This window comes from Onychostoma macrolepis, chromosome 14, assembly GCF_012432095.1.
Source record: "Onychostoma macrolepis isolate SWU-2019 chromosome 14, ASM1243209v1, whole genome shotgun sequence".
Taxonomy (NCBI): Eukaryota; Metazoa; Chordata; class Actinopteri; order Cypriniformes; family Cyprinidae; genus Onychostoma; species Onychostoma macrolepis.
The window spans coordinates 11,868,159-11,891,820 of record NC_081168.1 but is presented as its reverse complement, the minus strand read 5'-3'; the positions used below and the strand labels follow the sequence as shown (position 1 = coordinate 11,891,820).

The 23,662-nt window shown below is 37.0% G+C and overlaps 1 long non-coding RNA gene across 4 annotated transcripts; it reads right to left on the bottom strand.

Annotated features, from left to right (window-relative positions):
* Positions 1-433: 433 nt before the first annotated feature.
* Positions 434-22,747, bottom strand: LOC131552883 (uncharacterized). Of its 4 annotated transcripts, none has more exons than XR_009274068.1 (9): positions 22,458-22,747; positions 22,260-22,315; positions 21,272-21,407; positions 18,402-18,592; positions 15,120-15,226; positions 7,962-8,133; positions 6,528-6,575; positions 1,027-1,377; positions 434-724 (listed from the first exon to the last, which is right to left on the bottom strand). It is a non-coding gene; the product is annotated as an uncharacterized LOC131552883 (long non-coding RNA). The 4 variants fall into 4 exon arrangements; XR_009274070.1 differs by having other exon boundaries at positions 21,272-21,404; XR_009274067.1 differs by lacking the exon at positions 22,260-22,315.
* Positions 22,748-23,662: the final 915 nt, after the last annotated feature.

The window sequence follows — 23,662 nt, the reverse complement described above, 5'->3', positions numbered from 1 at the left end:
AGACATGAGTGTGTTTAGGGCAGAGATAATTTATTACTCTGAGCTTAATACTTGTATGTATAAATACATAGTATATTAAAGATTTGAAAACCATCAGAATAATTGTGTTTTCTTCAATTACAAGTTTCCTATATTTAGGTAGGTCACAACAACCTGTAAGTCACTTTTTGATGCCATTGGTATAAGACCATCAATATTGACAGCATACAGACGAGTTGTCCGCTGGGCCTGTGGTGTTCTGAGCAGCCCTTACCTGCATGTGTTGAGTCAGACATTAGAAGACAGTTTACAGAGGAAGGAGGACTTTATAAAGGTTTTGAATTGCCCCATTTTGTTGACCATCAATAAAAAATAATCACACTCACAAATTATCTTACTGTATAAAAACTTGTTTATGAAGTTTACATTAGATATATATCAAGCATCTGCATTTATGGTTAATTCAATTCAGTTTTATTTATACATCACTAAATCTGTATATTTATTTATACAATGCACTAAAGTTCTTGTGGAGCCTGTGGTGATCTGCAGTATTCCTCTCTCAGACGGCATATGCTGGGAGCAGCAAACACAAGTTTAGATCACATTCACTGCTGACCATGCTTCTCCACTCGGCCTCCATCACATCTGCATCTCCATCAGGAGTGAAGCTGCAGTCCAGTAGAGGTGTTAATAACAGCTGGCCTCCACTGCTTCAGATCTTCACACTCTCGTCTTCCAAAGCCTTAAAAACATAACGTTACCACATGACAAAAAAAAAAGACCAATTAGCTGTGCAAACAATGTTACTAAGCTGTCACTAGATTTGATAGTTATAATATTAGCAAACTGAGGTTAACTTACCAGCTATGTCTTCTCATATGGTAACGTTTTTACACTGTTTTTAGAAATATAACGATATTGCTAATGCTTACAAGCTAGCTGCGGTGCTTTACAACAACTTATATACATCTCGTTGTGTCTCATTATTTAAATAATTATGTTCACTGATATGGTAGTTAACAAATGTTAAAAAACAAGTCTTACGGTGCACAGTAGACCTTTTCCTGGAGCAGCATCTCTGACGGATCCGTGAGCATCATGTCTCCCGCCGGCGGCCGAACAGAGGCGGACCGGGACCCGATGAAGCTGCTGTGTGCACCGAAGAAACCACACCAAGTCTCACTAGGCTCTTGCTTCGGCATCCCATGTTGAACTGCATCATATCGCCGGATGATAATCTTCCGGTATAAAGTGATCGCACCACCTCGTTGTTTGAAGCAGATGCATTAGTGAAGTCCCGTCTCTTCAGCTGCACAAACGCACCGAGGCTCGGAAGATATTTATTGTCAGGAAACCTATGGACCCGATGTCCTGACAGGCTGGAGTTTGTGCAACCTTCACAAACACAATAATATAACATGACGATGATAAATTGAAATGAAAATAACTACCAAAAACACACTGACTCGCGCCCGCTCCACTGAATACCAGCAGCGCGCGGCACACGACTCCATCTAGTGACGTAATACGACACGATGTTTTAAAAAATAAGCGCTTTTTGAGAACTGTCAAGGAAACGGTCACTTTTTCTTCTAAATTTGTGCCCTCACGCCTTGTAAAACATTTTCGAACCCTGCAATAACGGTTCATATGATATTTTCATACAAGGTTATATATTCATTTGAAAAAAAAATTTAAACTGCAATATGCACTTTAAGGCATCGAACGCAGAACTTTTATAACGATCAACCAATGGTGGCATAAAGACCGCCTTCTCTGATGCTTGATAGACACCCTCTCATTAGCATGCTGAGCTGATGAAAAATAAATACTGAACTGCATTCAAAAATGAATAAACGTTTGAAAGGAAAAAAAAAACTTTCAGTTTAGCATTTCCTTTAGCATTTTTTTTTAAATTTCCCCCAACATTCGTTTCATTTATTTAATTATTTATCTCCTCGATCGCCACATTTAATTATTTATATATTTATTTATGCAGGAATATGTTGATTAATTAATTAATTTATTTATGTATTTATTTGCACATTTATAATTTTGTGAATTTATGTATTTTCTCTCACTCCGATTTACACAAATGAGTAAACAGACAGTGCAATTCCACCCTTATGGTTTCCTGCATAGTCTCTATTATTTTATAATTACAACTGATAAGCTGAACTGTCAAATCTATGCAAAAAAAAAAAAAAAGAAAAAAAAAAAGAAATGCGTATTTACATTTGAATGTATTGTACAAAGCAGGCTACTGGAAATAAACTTACAATGAAAAATAAACATTAAGGAGCATTAGACACATTTTAATCTTAATAGAGGAATATTTGTTGTACAAAAAAAATTAATTTAGCGACGCAATAAATCGTTTACTTGACCGCAACATACTGTTAATTAAATCAATATCATATCTACATTATGCAGCGGCACCCAGCGGCAGGTGTCAGTCATTACCGAAGGTGCGACACGACAATGTCCGTGACACAAGACGCAGTCCATTGACATGTGTCACAGGTTTTAGTGACACATGCCACTCTCTACTGGCACATGCCACTGAAAACCGGAAGTGCCACCGGAAGTGTCACTGAGCATAGTGGCATGTGCCAATGGCATCTGTGCGTCAGATGTCATGTCACTTAATGTTAAAACTGCTGCTGTAAATTTATGTACAATTTATGCGCCCACATGTGGAAAACGCAATTGAAAATAAAATTTGCAATTGCTTTTGAAAATAGTCCGGAAAATCATTCCATAAGCAGCTGTGTATTGTTACAAAATAAATGCTTTTGGAAGCAATATCTCAGTAGCAAACATTTTGTCATATTATAGCCGATGTTTTGACAGAGACCTCAACTAAGATGAAAGGGTATGCTGAAAGATAGCTTTCTCCTTATAGATCTCTTTGGTTCTTTATTTACCCACATGACACACCAACATAACCCTCCAGAATATGAACCAGCAAAATAACGCATAACAGCCATATAGCATCACTTAGAGCATGCTCGTCTACAGGTTCATAGGCTCATGTCTACTTATGTTAAACTTCCACCGCTACATGTGGTCTCACAGCTGAAGTTGATAAGACGGTGTAGGACTATGTCAGATATCTTCAACACTGGTCATACATAACAATAATAAAGTAAAAGATGATGCCTGGCAGACAGTACCTGTGCCTGTACTCACTGACACAAACATCTTCATATCTTAATATCCATGCAGGAGGAGATAGCATTCCTATAAAGTTGAGTGAGATTATACTTGGCCCCTCCTGCATACTGAGTGATGTTATCTGCAGTGAAGTGACACCTCTGCTTTGCTTTATTTACCAGAAGGTTGCAATGGTCAAAATATGAAGCGCACAAGGCAAGGCTTTTTACTCATATTAAACTAATGATAGTCTCTGAATGTCCCTGTCATAAATCACTGTGGCAGAGTAAACATTAGCACAGACTCCCTCATTTGCAATGTGAATGTATTCACGTATTTATCCTGACATGTTTTATGATCGCACCGAAGCTCCCCCCAACAGACACCCACCCAACCACCCACCTATCTCCCTGAATGGCAATAAATAATGAAACACGAGTGAGGAATCCATAGACACAGAAGAGTGAAGTGAGTGTGTGTGGAAAATCAAAGTGTGAGTGTGTGAGAAAGCACAAAAGAAGAAAAGGCTTCGTTCGTTATTTATTGATAATCACATACGCGTTTGCATCTATTTAAATAGGGCGCATTTCCCCATGTATGACGCCACTGGTTGTAGTCTATTGTAATATACTGTATTTATAAGATTTACTCTATTTCGATCGCTACTGTAGACTTAAGTATTTAGATCCGAACTATGAACTACTATAATCATGCAATTTCAAGTTTTCCTTTGTCTTTGGAGTGTTACAAGCTGTTCATGCATATATAAGATCCGTAAAGTTGCAAAGACTAAAGTCTCAAACCCAAAGAGCTATTCTTTATAAAAGTTAAGACTCTTCCATGCCTTTCTAAAACGCCTCATTTAAACACACTCCCATATATCTACGTCACTGTGTTGGCAGATTTGCACAATATGGCCCAAATGTTTACGCAAAGAAAGAAGGCATAACTTTTATTCTTGCTGTATTGTTGCCGCCACCATGTTATGGAGACGCTGTGTGTTTCCAAATATGGTAAAGGGCGTAACATTTCCGTCACATGCTGGAGGTATTCGGCCAATCACAACACACTGGATAGCTGGCCAATCAGAGCACACCGCTCTTTTCAGAACGATGAGTTTGTAAAAACTGACGCATTTCAGAAAGGCGGGGCAGAGAAGAGCAACAATAAATTACGGTACTGTATGTGGAAAATAATGTGTTTTTCAATCTTAAACTGCGTAAACATGGCATTATACCAAATACACAAAATAATGTTATTTTAGCATTGTCATATGACCTCTTTAATATTTGTAATATACAAATAAAGACTGTCTGTCTGTCTGTGCTGTTTCTTTGGGTCATCCGTACTGTGAACTTCAAGTTAAAGGATCAATAAACACCATTGTCATTTAGAAATAAGAACATGTGTGTGTTTGAATCGAGACTGCAATCTTTTAACGATTAATCGTGCCAAGATGCTAAACACAGAACAGCCACTGTTTCAATGTCAATGTCTACAAAGCTATTGTAGAGCTCCCTGTGTGTGTTTAGGTTTGGAGATGAAAGGATCTCCCAAACAATGCCTAGATCTTGTGTCCAATCAAAAAACTAGCATTGTTTTCTAAAAGATAAATGGATAAATAGATCAATCCACTGCTTGGACAGGACTGGAACTTCTCTGAGCAGCCTTTTCCTACGTTCTTTTGATAACGCCACCGTACAAACCATAACGAAAATTTATATAGTTTGGTTCGAGGCACATCTTTTTTCTTTCATTTTATATTCTACACTTTTTGTGTAACAAAAGACTGCCGCCCTATCTGTAAGAAGGCCATTTATACAATAATGTCTTGTTCACACAAAGCATCGAGTCTTCTAGTAGAAAGTCTATAAATGTGGGGCTAAGGTGACCACTGACAAAAATGGAAAACATTTTCCCCATGATTTTCCCAGCAATGTTGTCAATAATGACATTGTTTCATCACAGACATGGTGAATAAACATTTTTGCCATTCGGATATCATCCACGTAACTAGCCTTTTCAATCAGAAATGCCTTCAATGTGACTTCAACAACAGTTTGTTTTTTTTACTATTCTTCATATTCTTTGTTTTCAGTCTTTGCATGAATCACACCCAAAGGAAAACTGCATTTGTCTGTGGATCATTTATCCAGGCTGTAAATAGGGAGAGATTAGCTCCTGCGTTTCTGACAGGTGCATTCTATGCTGTGTACTTGCTCTTCATCTAGAGAGCAGAAATAACATCTCAAGTCAGCCAGTCAAAGTGCTGTAACAGTAGAGTAAGCTATAGCTTGCTTAATTAATGGAATATACAGTACATATAAACAGTTCGGAATTGGTGTGAATTATCGCTTCAATACAGTTATTTATGCAATGTGTAGTAACTTGCTACTGTAAAGCTACTGCTGCATTTTAATACACAGTATGTATATGAAGAGATTATTTGCAAAAACAGATAACTCCTATTTTTAAATTTTAAAAATCATGTTTTTCATTATGTTATCATGTTTTTGTGTTAGTTAGCAGTTTTTTTAAAGTTATTTTTTTAAGACCCAACTGCAGTTTGATTGAGATTAATTGTAATGCACAATGAAATTATCACAATGAGTTATCTGTTTTTGCAAATGAACTTGTATATGTGTGTATATATATATATATATATATATATATATATATATATGTGTATGTGTGTGTGTGTGTGTGTGTATATATATATATATATATATATATATATATATATATATACATATATATATAAAATAGAGAGAGAGAGAGAGAGAGAGAGATTAGAAAGTAATTACTAACACTTTAAATTTTCATATACTGTATCACTGTCCACATGCTGCTAGGATTAGACATGCAGTCTCGTTCCTATTTTGTATTTATTTTTTTCAATTTACCATGCCATACAATCAATTATGCACATTTAGCACAAATTCAAGTTAATATGTAAGATTGTGGACTCAGGGCATATTTATCACTTCCTTGAAAATGACAAGACATGTAATTATGACTAGTAATGCGTAAACATATTTTCACTATTTTATAATCTTATTAAGAGATTAGAGCTGGAAAATGGCTTAACCACAGCTGTCTGTTTAGGGCCGATGGGCTGGGGCCAGAGCGGACGACAGATTTTCTTATATTTTTGCCCTTGTTGCTATTTAGCCTGTCTTTAGCACTGAAAGAAAAGTGCTGTCTTGCCTACGCCTTTGACAGTAATCTGTCATGACATGCTGTATTTTTCTCTGTCTAATGGGTTAAGGTTAGATCCAATACCTTTCCTCCGGAGTGCTTTAATATGTTGGCATATGCATCAGCGATGTATGCAGAAATAAATGCACATACATTTTAAACCAATCATGCTAGAAAACATGTCTACATACCAAGCACGACGGTGCTGGAAATGGGTCACACTGCTGACTTGCAGGTTTCTGGATGGAGCCACATGAAGAAGAAAAAAGAAAGAAGAAAAATAAAAAAAAAACCCTGGTAAAGCTATATAACAAATTAAAATTTAATTTATTAGTATTGAAATTAATTAGCTTCATTTTGTAATCCTACATACATTTTGTATTTGTTACATTTTTTCTACTGTACACTATACCCCAATAAAAGCTGAACAAATGCAGAAATGTTTAATGTTTCAGAAATTATTCCATTAAAAGGGCATTTTATTCCACTTTCAACACCATTTTATTGCAGCAGTAATAATAATAATAATAATAATATGTATGATTGAGCCTCTTCAGGAGCAAAAAAAGGACTAGGCGTATTAAACTACCAAAACATGCACAAACAGACACAAGCACATAAAAGTCTCATCACCTTATTTCACTCTTAGAATTAGCCTGCAAACAGAGGGAGTGATGGGAACGATCACGTTTGAGACATGAGCCTCCGGGGAAAAGGAGAAAAGAGAATGGGAAGCGGGAGGGAGGGAGCAAGAGAAGGAGCAGCCCGCTAAGACATATGGAGTTAATACGCTAGCGCCGGGTAGCTAGAATTATCACCGTCACATAATCCACGTCTGTTTTATTGTGTTCTCTAAAGTCGGCATGCACTTATTAAAAAGCAAGCAAACAGCAGTGCATTATTGCTGTTTTTTTAAGTCTGTCGAACAATATGTCAAAGCACCCTGCGCCACTGTAGCAAGCTAATACACGATCAGTTTAATACACTGGCCGAGCTAATGGTACTATTTTTCTTTTAACTCTGCGCACTATTGAGCTATTAAGATCCCTGCAAGAAAACGACTTTTGCAAATTGTGTACTATTTTAAGGGGAAATTCACAGGCCAGAATATCTAATGTGACTCCTTTTGAACACATAAGTGCACCCATTTGTTTTGGCCGGGGAAAGGGGCAATTTAACAAGTGAGCAAGCTATCTGGTGGATTGGGTCGGTGGCCTGAAATTGATTATATCCCCAAAGCTTTTCAACCTGATTAATGTTAGTTTGTATTTTTCCCCCTTCACACATTTTGGACCATTAACCACTGATTAGGCTAAACATAATAAAAATAATTAAGCAATATTACATGTGAAAGAGTGCCGTTGTCCCGAATAGCTGCACGGTAAGTTAATATAAAGTAATTTGCATTGTAGAGAGAGTATTCTAAGTACCTGTGTTTCTTTTTGCTTGCTACTGAAATTACTTCAAATTCCCCTTGCCTGCCTGAGCAACACACTGTAGTTGTATTTATTAAATGAATCAGTGTTTTTAAACAAATCAGCTGAATAAATCTTTCAATGACTAATTTATAAAGGCTGTGGGTAATTCTCAATTGCAAGGATGTGTGTCCTAGTAAGGCTGCATACTTTGGCTACTGTGTCATCAAGTACCATCTAATGTCTTCTCAATTTGAAGCATCCTTGGAAGGCAGACTTCATTTCATATACTTCATTCAGTGTATTTTGAAGGATGCATCAGGTGTATCCTTTGTGTCCTCCATTTGCCCACAATCCACACAAAGAACACACATTTGGATTCCTGCGGAATGAGAGAGGTACATGAGCCCAAGATTAAATTTATCTGTATAGCACATTAAAATAATATAGCAGTCTTCCAATTTAGTATGACTTGTTTCATTCCTGAATTAATCAAAGTTATTGAACAAATTGGCTGAGTGAGCAATTCAATGACTCACTCATAACAACAGTCACTTGTTTCGTTTGGGAATGAATCGGAATTTTTTAATGAATCGGTTGAGTTAAAGGATCAAAATGACCCACTAAAAGGAGGGTTATTTGTCGCCACCTACTGGCATAATGATGTAATCTGCAAGGAATAATAAAAAGATTCCCACTAATAATACACAGACTGATCACATTTTGTTCAATACCCAACATTAATCATCTGTGAAAATATTATTTTTGTTTTAATGTTGAAAAAGCGTGTAACGGTCTATTGGATAAAGCGCTGATAACTTCAAACACAAGCACATTTTGAGCCCAAGAGGGTGCTTGTTTGTTTAAAAGAGTGAAAGAATTGGGATTTAGTGGGAGAATAGAAGAACATTTGTGGAGAGATGAAGACAGATGGAGATGGTGGAAAAAAGGTCAGCCACCTGCAGTTTCCCCCTCGCCGATTCCTCATCACGCTGCGCCTCACGCTCATCTCTAATCAGCCATGAGCATGACTCACACAGGTGACAATCACTACATATCTCCCTAGTATGCTGCCCACCAACACTCACAGTTCATACTCCACTGTGACATGCTCTTTCCAGATTAATGGACTGGAGAGTCATTACACCAATATTTGCCGGGTGTCACACCTTGACTAACTTTGATAGATGGATACTAAACCACAATTGCTCGTGACTGGTATTTGTGTGACGGGACTGTCAAGAAAAATTACTTTCAGTCTATTAAATATAGCGAGGGGCACAGATCTGCTTAAATAGTGGTGTTTTTCTTTTTTTTGCACTCTTAAATGTAAGTCCATAGCACACGCACCTCAATAAAAGTGACTCTGATAGCTGAGTGCTGTGGGGTAGAGACCTTGCAGATCGGTGAATTAAGTGTTTTAATTAAAACATAGCACATCTGTCACAACCACTGGACCAATTAGCATAATGCCTTACAGCCTAAAAAAGAAGGGGAGGTTGTTAAATTCTAATTTAGCCTGCGCTCGCAGATTGGAAAAGAGTCTTTGAAAAGGTCTGCAGCCAAACAGCCAGAATATCAAGCATGATGATTCAGCTTGTATTGGGAGTCAGCTCTAAAAATGTTCATATTGTATTAAACGTATTAGCCTAACGTGCATATACAGTATATTGTAAATTTAAGGGATTATTGACAACACTGTCACTGATATGTGTTTTAAAGTTAACTATACTATAAAAGACATATTAGACACATTACCTTATTACTATTTTTTTTTTTTTTCTAGCCAAAATGAAAAATAAAGTAAAAGCACTTCTACTGTGATTCATGTTGAGTCAATTTCTATTATGGGAACATTGACACATGATATACAAAATGGTTAGAGGTTTCTATGAGTCAGTATATCACAGGAAATGTAACACTGCATTTTATGAGTGGTTGACATCTAAGCGAAACCTTTGCATGATAAATGTTTGCGCCTCCATGTGATATCAGAGTGTATTTTATCTGTCAGCCGATCGATATGATTACACATTGTTTCCAATATTGTGCCAGTGATTTCACAGGGAGGTCAACATAATATCTTCACCTGATATGGCCGCTTATTATACAACTAGACATATTTTACTGTCCCCAAGTGGTTCATCCATCATGTGCGACTACATCGCTGTCTCCTCACATACAAAATAATGAGACTGAGCTCATGTTTCTATGCTGATGACATGCTATTAAATAACCACATTTAGGACATAAGCCGTCATATCAATCAAGTCTTGCGGATGCATGAGGAAACGGTATAAGGAAAAGTTGACATATTCATGATGACATATTTATGAAAAAGTTACATGGCCTAATGTTCAATTCAGATTATATATTTCAGAGGTCAAGACAGTAGTTCATTAAAAAAATACTTCATAAAACAAACAGGTTTAGCAGAGGACTCATATCTAAGCCATTTGGTGATATATAGTCCAATTATATCACACAAAACTGCACATAAAGTGACCTTTGGCTTTGACCCTAATAAATGCCAAACCATACCTCAATATCAAACTCATCCTTTTTTTTTCTTGCTATTGGTCAATGTGCTCAAGGTTTCTAATGTGAAGTTAGTGTCATCCATAAGATTATAGTGAGGTTAGTGGAAAGGGGGAACTTTAATTTGATTATCATGTCTCAAGGGTTCTCACTGCTAATCATTTTTTGCAAGATTATTTCAATTTAATTTACCCTCAAGGAAAAGGAAGGCATTAAACTGAACAAAATTCGATTATAATTTCCCCCCCTTTACATAACCAAAGGGTGTATATCTATTGTTAACCTGCCTTGGGCTCTGATGAGATATTAAATCTGCTCTAACACATCTGTTAAATGTCTCCTTTAATAAGCATCAAAGTCTCGGTTTTCTATTCAAGCTAATATAGAGTCCAGCAAATAATGTCCACTACTGTTTATTGCTATCACATGAAACGTATTGTGCATGATTGTAGCATGTAAATCGTACGCTGTCTTCTCATTCAACACGAAATATCAATATCAGAAAATCACCTTGGCATTATACAGATCATTAGGGGAATTTGCCGAACTTGAAATTATCTCTGTACATGGCATGTATGTCCAACATGCAGACATGTTTTGCCTAATAAGTGTCTTCTTTACCATAAGCCTTGCTCCAGGGTATTTTTCCGCAGTTGATCAGAGAGAGGGGTCGAGACAGAGTGAAGGACCCTTAAGTCTTGTGAGAGAAGCCATGACGCCTTAAAGCCTGATTGTTATTTCAGAAGTGGACAGCTAAAAGTGGAGTACAGATGTCTCAAGAGACACACCACCCTTGCTAGTCATTTTTGCCAATATGCATCCATAATTAAATTGGAAATATCACATTGAATTGAATGCAGAATTTACGGCAACAATTTAAGAATTATTACTATTATTATTGCATTACTATTGTTATTACAGTTAGTTATACTGTGAACTACTGCAGAGAGATTAAAAAAAAAAAAAGTTTCACTGCTCAAAAAGCTTGGCGCTACAGGACAAAGCTCTTTGTCTAACCAGACAAACAAGCTCTTGATAAATGAAAACTTTTTCATGCATTAAAAACAAGCTTCAGACTCAATGGATATTTGAAGCGTTTTACATTTTTAGACTTGTACCCAAATAGGGATTACATTTTCATTCTATATTTGCATGTTTGCATATTTACATAATCTAAAATCTCTATTTGCATATTTCTTGTGCCAGAGCTCTGTAGCCGGCACTGAAAGCATGTGCAGTCCTCTGCTTTTTCATGGTATTTGCCAATGGAGAAACTGAGCTGGAAAGCTAAGCAAATGAGATTAGATCAAACCTTATTCTTTCCACTCGGCCCCACTGCACCCATGAATCAGATCATTGAACTAAAGCTGTTGTCCCTGACTCTGAGCCAAACACAGACCCTCTGCTTCCATTTGACCAGTAGGACACTGAAACAAATAAAAGTAAACGCATGCAAATGCATACAAACACATGAATGCACACAAATAAAGAGCCATCTACGAAGAATAAAAAAAAAAAAAAAAAAACATTCTAGGCACAAAGCAGCAGTAGCATGCATTATTGTTTATGAACGTCAAGTATAATTTTGAAAATCAGTTCCGCATGGCTTTAAAAGTCCCCCAGGAGTCTCTGAAGAGTGAATCGGTTCGTGCTCAGATGGTAAAAAGCACTTTACAACGCCGTCAGGTAGCTGTGAAGATTAAAAGATGTATGAGGTTTTTCACAACGTGTGACACAATGTCAAGACAAACAGGCAAAATGGAGTCAGACACTCACAATAATTAGTTTCAGCGTGCTTCATTTAAGTTCAAGATGAAGTTCCTTGCTTTAAGTGCTCCGAGATGCTTGTGAGGAAACTGACCATTTTAATAAACCCTCAATATCTCAAACCCGCATCCACCGAAAATAGAAAATGTTCAATTATGTCAATTATGTCCTATGAATTCAGCTATGTGGAGTGTAAATGTAGGCAGCGTGTTTAAACGGCAGGTAAAACAATACAGCTTGGCTTAAGTGGAGATAAAAGCACCTGTGACGCATACTCATACAAATAAAAACACATATACAGTGTGCTCTCATATACGTAGAAAGCGGAGGTGGATGGGTGTACCTGTGTGACAGGCAGCTGACCCCTGCCACCCGTGGTGCCCCCCATCACTGTGCCCACCCCGCAGTCCCATTCCAACTAATCACAATCTCATGATTTATTCAAACCATTCATCAGTCAGATCTGATTATTCATCGCCCCAAAATATGAATAATAAAGCACCTCAAGCCATGTCTCAGCGTGTCGGCCATTACCATACGCTCAATGTGCTGTTGTTTATTGCTGAAAGAAGGAAAACAACGAGTGTGTTTGTGTGTGCATAAGGGGGTTTCGGCCAAAACACCCATTTCACGGGAAGAGGTCTATTTCCTTTCTCTCGCTCCCGCACACATACATTCAGATATTTTGCATTCAAAGAGGCTTATGGATAATTCCCATTGAAATAATTGATTGTTTGTCCACTGGAGTGGCTGAGTAAATAATGGATGGCTTCATCAGGGCCTCCTGCACCCTGAGCAGCTGACTGACAGCTCGCTTTAATAAGCAACTCTCCTGAGAGCTCACTGCAGGGGGAGCTACTGTAACACACACACATGCACGTATACACACACAGCTGAATACAAATATACAAATACAGCAGCTTATTCATATTTAATCTCACCATCAACGTACAAAAGATCCATGATAGCTGAATGCTCTATACTCAACTCACAGGTTTTGTTTACTGAGTGTTTCTGTGTGAGCAAACAGGAGGTAAAACAGACATCTGATTTTTAATGAGAGCCATATCTACTCACTTTGTCATGCAATGAGTTGCTTTCTACACTGACAGGCAGAAAGTAACATTTTTTTTAAAAACAAAAGTTGTCTGCAACTTGTATGGAAGTAACTTTTACATACATTGCTAATCAGCAAATATTTCTGAGACCTAAAAACATGTTCATTACACACACACACATGCACATGTGACAAAAATAAAAAAAGATTGACGAGAAAAAAAGAAGAGATTGTTTTTGAAAATGTTCTTGCAGCTCCAGAAATATATGGAAGGCTTTTCTGCAGTTCCTCACAGTGACTGCTTAAATGAGCTTCCTGCTGTTGCACTATTTTAAGTGTTATGTCTTGCTTTAAATGAGAGCTGCTTCTGTGAGACACCGGCTCTGGGGACGCATGTGATTAAAAGCAAGCGGAATCCGCTGAGTCACAGACCAACAGGCTGAGAAGTCGACTGTAGAAAGGTGCTCCTTCTTCCCATTTACTATCTCACTCACTCTCCACCATTGAGGGCTTTTTATATGATATACAAGGCACTTTCTATGAATAGTGTACAAACTGGTGTCACAATTACATTACAGTCACATATCCAATGCTTTTGCAATAAGATTTTGATGAACTACTGATATACAAACTACATACATAATTACCTATAATATGAAATTAGCCAAGCACGAAAAGCAAACTGTTTTAAACGCATTAAACGTCTGTATTCCCAAGAATGACACTCAAGAAATAACACAATTTGGAATATTTCTAAAGAATAGCAGGACTCTGCTGTGTTCCAAGTTTTAGTAAGGGCTGCAAGAACTCCAAAACCTCATATAAAATGAATGGAAAGCAAAATAGATCATGTAACATTTAGTTTGACCTCCTGAGCTTGTCGATCGACATTTTCTGAAGGTTAAACACTTTTCACTGACCATTTGTAGAGAAATGAAAAAAATACAAAAACAAAAAAAAGAACAAACGAGTCTTCATTTTGTAAGACTTTCAGCCGCTATTTTGTACCCCGTTTATGAAATAAAGTGCGCGATTATGATTAAAATGGAAAACAGAAACAGGGGAGGGAAAGTTAGCAAACCATTCCTTAATCTTAACTCTTTCCCCGCCAGCGTTTTAAAAAAAAGTTGCCAGCCACCGCCAGCATTTTTGATGATTTTCACCTAAATTTGAAGGTCCTCAGAATATTTTCTGCTATGAATATAAGAACATATTATATATCAAAATAAAGAACCAAGCCTCTGCTTTATATTTAAAAAAAAAAAAAAAAAAAAAAAAAAGTGTTCATGTTTTATCACCATTTGAATGCAGATGGGTTCCATCAAAAATACAACATTTTGGACAAAAAAATGAGAAAAATGCATTTTTATCAAAGTAATGCATTTTCAAGCAAAATACATTCAGATGTCATATTCTTTCACCTGTAAATAATTATATGAATAATTTAAATTGCATTCAATAAACAGAACAAACAGACACACACACACACACACAAACAAACATATACATACATATTATACACACACACACACACAGGCTACATACATACATATGCATGCATATACTTTGCACGCACGCAAACGCAGGCGCGCACACACACACGCATACATACATACAGATAGATAAATCGTTGTTTCTGTCTGTAAATGCCTCTCTCACTGACTACTTCGTCCCGATCAGATTCAAAATGGTCAAAACATGATCTACATAGGCTATATGATCTATATATGATCTACATTTTCTCTGATCCTTCCATTTATGCCGATCGTCTTCTATTCGCACCCTAAAGACCCGGAAGTCCCGTAACTCATTCAGGACATGAGCTAGGGCTTTCCTTACCGTAATACACCTAGAACACGGATTGCCGTAAAAACTCGTCAATGGCGGGGAAGCGTTGTCTCTTAATTGACGAGATATCTCGTCAATGGCGGGGAAAGAGTTAAATTAGAAAACATTGTTGACAAAAATATTATAGGCTTCTGTGCAGTATTCATTTAATACAGTACCTTGATCACAAAGGATCAGGATCAATGGTGTTCAGCAGGCTCTTTTGATCTTTTGCAAACATTGTAGGGCAACTGGTCATTGCGTCTTCTGGGCCTTCTTTACCTCACTGTAGTTGATCAGAAAAACATCAGGTTCAATTTCACAATATGCTGCAGTAGTCAGTATGATTGCTTAGAAGCATATGCTGTCTCTCATCAAGCTAATTAGATTCAGTTTTCAACTCTAAACCAAGCAATGCATTCTTTTGAGTCTTTAATTGCTTATTTAACATTTACAAAATGCAGCACAGTTTTTTTTTGTTTTTTTTCTCCAGGTTAACAGAAGAATGAAATTCATGCCTGCTTCAAAAACATTCAATATCAAGATCACATATTCATTTTATGTTGCTTGAAAAGGGTTTGTTTTATATTTTTATTGACTGCCACAACCTCTCATTCTGTCAACAATACAACCACCGTTGCAGCACATATATGCAACACAAGCGATATTCACATACTTACTCAAAACACACATGAAAAGAATGCTTTGAAGTGTGAATGTGGATGCAGAGCACTGGGTTCTTGCCATGTGAAATATGGAAGAAATCAGGGATTACGGAGGCCCTTGTAGTCATGAGGAACAGACCACATTTGATCCCGGGATCGCTGATCCACTTCTTGCATCAAAGAATCGTGACAGTTGGAGTCTATGTGTGTGTTTGTTTATATACCTTAGGCTGGGACACACAACTCTCATGTTGCTTTGTAAAGATCACAAGTGAAAGCATAAAAAGCATAGGTTCAGGTTTGAAGAACTTCTCACATAAATCTGATTCAGAGATGACTTTCATGTTTCAACACTTAGTTATATGCATCACTTACTTAACATACTAAGTGGCCTTTTAAAACAAACATTTACAGATTAATACTGTAGATGGGTTTGTTTCCATTTGGACTTCCATTTGAAAATCACCCAAGCAACTTCACAGACGAGGTCAGCATCCATTGACAGCATATTTATTGGACGATAATTTTATCATTGCTAAAATTAGCTGTCAATAACAGCTGCAGAGAGTAAACAGCTAATTTCCCATTAGCAACGGTTTTTAATTTACTTGTCTAATTCATATTGTGCGGCTCATTACCATCAAACGCTGAAGGTAGAAGTGGACACAGGTTTAAAAACACAAAACAATGCATGGGTAATAAAACATGGGGAAAGATGCAAATTGAAGAGTGTTTGTGTTGGTGTGAGAACTGCTCTTCTTTCAATGGGCTCTTGGGGCCTAAAGAATGGCACTGGGTAAATTGGAGGGCCAGCAATGTTTACTCCTGATATCAGCTGTATGGTACCCTTGTAAAGGTTTTTCATTAGCAGGCTCCTAACACATTCCCTCTACTTAGGGACGAAGGTGATGCAGCAAAAACAAAGGAGAGAAACGACGGATATGGGGAGAAACGAACGAGGTTTTATAACCTGTGGGAGCTACTAGCTGTTTAGCATGTGAAGAGGGAGACGGAAACTCCTCGAGTTTAATTCAAACGCAAATCACACTGTCCACTTTGATTTACAAAAGTACTTGGAGATGGAAATCACCGGCGGTTTATGTAGAGAGTGTTGTACTGCCTGCTCAATATTGTCTCAATGCTGTGCAAATTATTTCGCTATTCAATACTCATCAATTTTTCAAAGGCAATGCTCAGAGATAAGTGACCTCTCACCTCTCACAGCATTGCTTCAATATATAATCCAAGAGCGTAGGTTTGGTTTTAGCATTGCTGGGGACATTTTAAAATCAAACTAAACAGATGCATCATGTTTTCGCCTACACAGTGAAATTGCCTTCTTGTTTGGAAAGAGTATTTATAAAAGTAAGTGGCACTTTGTTTTCACTGAATAAGAGCATCTAAACGATACACTGGAATTTGATTTGATTTTAAAATCCAGCTTCTTATTTAGGTCTCTATGGATTTTATACAGTACATAATTAGTCTACATAATCAAAACCAAATACATTAACAGATTTGAACAGCTTGTATTAAACTGGTATTGGGCATGAAACTACAGGGTATATTCAAAGAGTACAGATTTGGATAATGGGTTACAGTACATTGTAAGTTAATTAATTTAAATCTTACATATGAAAAACAAAATTCAATTCAGCAAAGTAAGTTAAATTTCCTTAATGTAGTAACTCAATTTAATGTTATGAAAGAAACTAACATTTTGCTGAAAAAACAAAACAAAAAACAAAGCAACATGGATGTACTATGTCCGGAGTGTGTTCACACTACAAACATGCATTTTCTTTCCATTTAGCTTCTGTCAAACTGATGAACTCAATTAAATAATAAATCAAAACTAAACACACTAAATGAATATTTCAACCAAAAATGAAAATTTACTACTCACCTTCAAGTACCTTTCAAATTGTCTTTATAGAGCAGAGCATTAAAGATGTTTTTTTTGTGTGTTTTTTAGCTGAAGCCGTGATCCTTGGTTATTCATTAAATGCAAAGTCAATGAGTTCTGTCACTTTGAGAGTCAAAAGAGCAGGTACAGAAAACACAAAATTAAACACTCAGCTCCAGATGATATATTGAGGTCTTATGAAGCAAAACAATCAGAAACATTATTACCTGTAATTCACAGCCTTATGCAAAGGGTTCTGGAGCTCGAGCCCTCTGTCGCATGATGAAAACTCATGCACGTTAAATTACGTGTGAATTGACGCCATTGTTCTTTACATGCAGCCTCCCTCTATTGTAAACAACAATGGTGTCAGTTTATGAATCACCAAGGGCCATGAATTCAGCTAAAAATCAATCTTAATGTTCTACTGAAGAAAGTAAGACACCTACATCTCGGATCGCCTGAAGGTGAGTAAATTAACATCAAATTTTCATTTTGGTTGAACTAACAGGTTTTAACACCTTGCATTGTCCCTGGTGTTGGGAATGAAACCAAAGTGTGTTTTCAAAGTCTACAAATTTGGATAACCCATAACTGAGTGAAAATGTCAAAAGATTTGAGATGAAAGTAAACACAAACACCAGCACACAGACATACAGCACATGCACATACCTTGGGTTTGAATGTGCACCAACACATATTTACACATACATTGACACACACTCAGCAGCCTGCATGACTGCTGCCCCACAGAGATCAGACCAGTGTTTGATCCACAAAGACAACTTTACCAAAGCCTGAGTCAACCTGGAATCCCTTAAAATGGGGTCCTGTGGGACACATGTAAATTCAATCAACTTGCGCGCACACACACATACACACATACTCACTCAGTGCCTCCTCCTCAAGCAGAAAGGAGACTGTCATTGGCAAGGCATCCTCCCGTGATGGGAACAGGCCCAGATGGTCCCGTCATGGCTGTCAGTGCCTCAGTCTCCAGGAATACACCTGTGACAGCTGGAACATGTGTAGCCAGTCACAGCAGCCCAGCTATGGAGACTAATTATCTCCCACCGCTGATCTACAGCAAAGGGACAAGGCATTTTTTATCTCCGTTTCTCATCATGCCAAGGTTGCGCTTACAGAAGCCGCACAGAGAAGTGAATTAATGAATTCTGTCTCCCAAAATGCATTTGCTTACAAAGCTTGAATGAACATTTTGTGTACATACCTGCTGATATGCTGATTTGATAGTTTGTAAACAGTGCAGCACATGATAGGAGGGATTTGCTTACGCTCGTTGTTTGGGATTCGTTCTTCTCTCCACTGTGCTTTGGGAGGAGGCAGCAACTCTAAACAATGTTACGATGCTAATCATTGCTCGGTTGCTGCTGTTGCATTTCTCCTGGTTGCAAAGCTGATGCTTTGAAGTTGTTATTGAGCTAATTGCCTCTTTTTATAATCCTTCAGTGCATAAAAATAGCATAATACTATAAATCAGATTTCGTTTTTGAGTTACATTAAAATAAACGGAGGAAATGATATCTTTGTTTTTATTTCACTGGCTTCAAATTAACAAGTGTTTCAGGGAATTATAATTACAAAACGTATAAACAAGCAGAACCAAAATCTGTTCTCTTAATTGAAGTCATTTATGTATTTAGCAATTTCGCTGCACTATTCTAAAATGAATGCAAAAATATAGTCATAATGTTGCATTGAACATCTGTCAGCAGTTTAGGGTCATCAGCATTAAACATTCAGCGCATAAACCTGCTAAACCATACATTGCCTGTATAAGTAGGCCCATCATCTAAGCCAGATGTTAAAGAGAGCAGATCTCTGGTCTTATTTTGTGTGCACTGCAATATAGATTAAAACTTCACTTATTTTGCTTGATGGCCTGCTGTGTAGGTTCATATCATGTTGTGAGGAGAACTGTGTTTTTCTTAACATCCTAGTGTGGCTCAGTAAGTAAAGAATAATGTTGGGACATAAAAACGACACATGGTGTTTCACGGTGTACAAATTAAAATATGATAATGCATGCATGGCTTTTACTTAAGAGTGGTGACACTTTACGATAAGGTTCAGTTCATTAAAATTAGTTTATCATGAACCAAAAATGAACAAATCATACTGATACATTATTTTACCAGTAAAAAACAACAACAAAACAATACAAAGTAATGTTAATATGTACTACGAACAAATATGAATTAATAAATGCTTAAAAATGTTCATTTTTAATTTATGATACCTAACGCATGAACTAAATGGAATCATTCTGTCAAGTGTTATTGAAACATTCTTTTTGTTAGTGCAACACAAGGCCAAATGGTTTGCTAGTTTGCATGTGACTGTCTTTTACAACTGAAAGTTTGTAAGTACTTGCAAAATTGACTGGAGGAAACGTCACTTGTGGTAATGGTTGTAGTTTATCAACTGTGATGTGGCATTACCTATCGCTCATCATGTGTCTCTCTGGTTCAGTCGTTGTCTCTAATTTAATAGCACTTTTATTCAAGCAGGAAACACTTCTCTGTAAAATCTTGCGAAAACACTGATGTCTGTCTCAGGGGGTTATGTGAGCCATTTTCTAGATGCTCAAGCAGATAATATTCTGAATGAAAAGGAACTCCATTGACAGTAGAATGGCTCTTTGTTTTTGACACATGCACACACACACACACACAAAAAGTGAAAACCAGCAGGTTATATGCGAAATGTGGAGTAGAACACATCCAGAGGCATTATCTCATTAATTCCAACAGAACTATTCTATGTAGTGAAATAAATGTATGGTTTTGATTATTCAGTGAACTGAGTTTCTAGCTTTCCTTTAATGTTTGTGCATTCATTTTTAGTTAATTAAATATGACTGAGAAATGAAAGGCCGGATAGCCCCTACTGTAGTTTTTATGATGCGTTTATCTGACTTTTATGTTATTTTAATGCATTCATCTAAAAATGCTCTGGGAAAGGGGTTGGGGTAGGGAAAAAAAAACAACAACTTGATGTTGCTGTGTTAATGTCCATTTCCACGATTACAAAAGTTCACATTTTAGTTATATATTTTTAACATTTTAGATCAGTACCCCAGCTACATTTAATAAGAGCAGTTGTTGTACAACACTAATGAACTCTATCTCAGATTTGAGAGACAAAAAGGTCTACTGCTGTTATAATTTATGTCTAATTTTTCTCATCCCCTATCTATTATATTTGGATGGACATGCTGGTGTTAATTTGAAACTAATTAGGGTCCTTAAGTGCCACTTTAATAAAGTATGTTAATGGGAATATTTATGGAACATGTGCAGGGGAGGTGAGATGTCTGAACACCTTTTGATTAAGATATTGTTAGACCTGTCTAACACAAAACTGGGTGATTCAATAATTGCTAACTTCCTCATAAGTCCCAGGAGATTTCTTGACTGTAGCTGAGAAAAGGATAACATCTGATTTGGGGTTAATTTAGTATTTATTGTATACTGTAATATACACTGTCCAAGTCTGACGAAAAACTTTGGCAACCTCTGCCTTCATGTTAAATTGATTTTGGCGGGATGGACTTAAAGTTAACTTGCTCCAGAAAGACAGTTCTCTTTCTGTCAGTCTTGGTCTAGAACTTTGAAGTGAAATGCTTAGTTCATCTAACATCAATGCAGAGCTTCCTCTTCCCACTAAAAATGTCCAAATTCGCACTTCCTTTATTCATGACCTCTGCAAAATACAGACCAAAGTCAAGGTTACTTACCTCCAAAACAAAATCACCACTGTTTATAACATCTCTCTCCTTCTTCACCTCTCTGACTGCTGATTATGTTCCACTTTTTTTCCCGCCTGATACAGTGTTGACTATCAGCAACCACTTTCAACCTCCATCTGACCTGCTGAGATCATCACAACCATCAAGAAACTGCTGAAGAAACACCTCTTCCATGAGCATTTAATTAATCCATAATTTTAAATAAAGACACTTACTACTACTACTGAATAAATCAATATTATAATATATTAAATATAATATAATACTTCTGAAAATCTGTACTGCGGTACTGCTAATATTGGTGGCTGTTATATGATAAATTGCTGGAAAAAATTCATTTTTTTGCTCATTTGTAAGTAATTTGGGATAAAATAGTGTGCTAAATGATAAAGTAAATTACTGAACATTTGTGCTAGCAAGCTAATTTCATAAATTCACTAATTTGTTCATTCATCAGATAATATTAACCTGTAGTAATAAAATAATAAGAAAATATTACTTTCTTACTGAAACTATTCAGCTAACAACCTATTCAGCTCTTATAGTATGTTAGCTGCTTTGCTGAAGAATTCCATTATTAAATATATCACCTATTGAGATGGACCCATTTACTTGACCCATCACTTTATCACTGTGAATTTAAATGTTTCAAGACATTCTTGGTCAGAGCTAAAACGGGATCCTCAATTAATGTTGACTTTCTGTCTTTATATGAGGTTCACAGACCTTTCTCTCACAGCTTCTGTACCTGTTTTTCTAGAACAAGATCCTTTTTTCATGCAGTGTGAAGGCTTACTTTTAATGTCTGTATACATATGCCAATTTTTATTTCACACTTGCAGCTGTAATTTATAGTCTATAAAGGTTATCTTCATTTCCAAAAAGACATCTAGCTATAGTACCTATAACATTATGACATCATTTTAAAGGGGGCATAACACACAGTTTCACCCAATCTCATGTTAATCTAGATTACCTATAGAGTAGTACAGCATCCTTCATATCTCCAAAAAGGTTTTAGTTTGATCATATCTATAAAAGAAAGATACAGCTTTACGATTCTCTCCGAAAAAAGCCGAGCTCCTGGAGGCGCGCTGTGGGCGGAGCTAAAGAGTGACAAGCACTTGAGCGCCGATTGAAAACAAAACAGACATTTTGATGCCGTTTCACTTACTATCTGCAGTTCTGAATCACGACCGGTATCTTTCATAGCTGGGACTGCTCCATCTTTCAGTTTCAAACGATGTGCAGATCCAACATTTAACTGGGCCTTGTTTATAAAACGTTCGTCAACAAACACACTTGCAAAACTCCATTGCTGCCCCGGAAAAAACAAACTGCATCCACTGTTCACCTAACGCTGGGTTCTTTTGGGAAGCTGAACAAGGTTATCTTTCCCTCACAACCAAAAACACACTTCTTAGATGCATTCTTCCTGAGCGAGTCCTGTACAGCAGTGCAGCCGAATGAAGCGCGCTCGCGCTGGTCGATGTGTGCACGGGCGCGTTCTTCCGGGAGAAATGCCCATATAAGGAGCTCCACCGTCGTTTACGACGTAAACTTTGGCCATGCATAGCATGAGAATCCAACTTTTTAACATTGTAAAGAACTCTGAATGCATGAAACAGCATTGTACCCCCGCCACTTTAATTAATGCTCAAATCCATCCATAAGTGTCCTCATCTCACCTCCCTTCCAGAAATTGAGCAGAACTGCGTAAAACACCATGGAAGAACATGAGATGTGGGCTTGATCTTAAACCTTCTAAAACCCCTGCAAACGCTGCGATTGACTGCGCTGAAGAAGAAGAGAATGAAATGAGCTGAGGAAGAGACAGTCACTCACTGAGCTCTTTACAGTGACATTTAGAGGACAGGCTACAAGATGACCAGTCTTGAGTTACATCTCAAATGAGCCTCAATTTAAAATGTTCCTGACATCGGGAAATAGAGTTTCTGGAGTGCTACTAATAGTGAAGATCTGGACGTTAAAGTGGTAGTTCACCCAAAAATGAACTAAAATTGAGAATCTGAGGGTGCAAAAAATCTAAATATTGAGAAAATCGCCTTTAAATTTGTACAAATTAAGTTCTTAACAATGCATATTACTAATCAAAAAATAAGTTTTGATATATTTATGGTAAGAAATTTACAAAATATCTTCATGGAACATGACCTATTCTAATGATTTTTGGCATAAAATAAAAATCGATCATTTTGACCCATACAATGTCTTTTTGGCTATTGCTACAAATATCCCAATGCTACTTATGACTGGTTTTGTGGTCCAGGGTCACATTTATGAAACAAATTTAATTCAGTGATAAACATCTCCTTTGAAAACAGTGGAATGTCATTATTCAAATCGATTCCGTTTTGA